Genomic DNA, 650 nt, shown 5'->3' with positions numbered 1-650 from the left:
GATCACAAGATGATCAGAGGCCATGCGATCAATTTGCTTCATATATTTGATGTGCCACAGAAATTCAAAGTCATGAGCCTTATGATTGAAACAATCAAGAGGACAACAGCAGACCAGAAGAGGAGCTTTGGATATGCCCCACAAATTCAGGAGTTAATCAACTCCAAGATGGGCACAGGCATATACTTATTGGACAAGGAACACCAGCCCATCCGTCCAGATTTTGAAGATAATCAAGTTGTCACGAATGAGAATGAACCATCATCTGCACAAGCACAAGCAAAGAAGGAGAAGGCAAGGAAGGAGAAAGCTGCCAAGATGCCAACTCAAGAGGAGGCATCTGAGTATTTCTTGAAAACCAAACAAGAGCAGCTTGGTTACTTGATTGCATCCACACTGAGGATTGAGCAAGGACTGGCCACCCTCACTCAGAATCAGTAGAGCTTAGAGAGGATCATGGAACAAAAGTTCTATGACTTGGATGTCAAAGTGACAGAGATTCAGACTGCAGTGGAGCAGCTCCAGGATGACATGCAGGAGAGGAGAGGCAAGACTACAACTGATGCCTTTGCCAGAGTGCCATGAGGTCCGAGGTCGTCTGCAGTGCCAGTTGCTGACCCCAGAGCCACCACGTCTGCACCAGCTACAGC

The sequence above is a fragment of the Triticum urartu genome, chromosome 5 (genome assembly GCF_003073215.2).
Source record: "Triticum urartu cultivar G1812 chromosome 5, Tu2.1, whole genome shotgun sequence".
NCBI classification, from domain to species: domain Eukaryota; kingdom Viridiplantae; phylum Streptophyta; class Magnoliopsida; order Poales; family Poaceae; genus Triticum; species Triticum urartu.
This window is presented reverse-complemented; position numbering follows the sequence as displayed.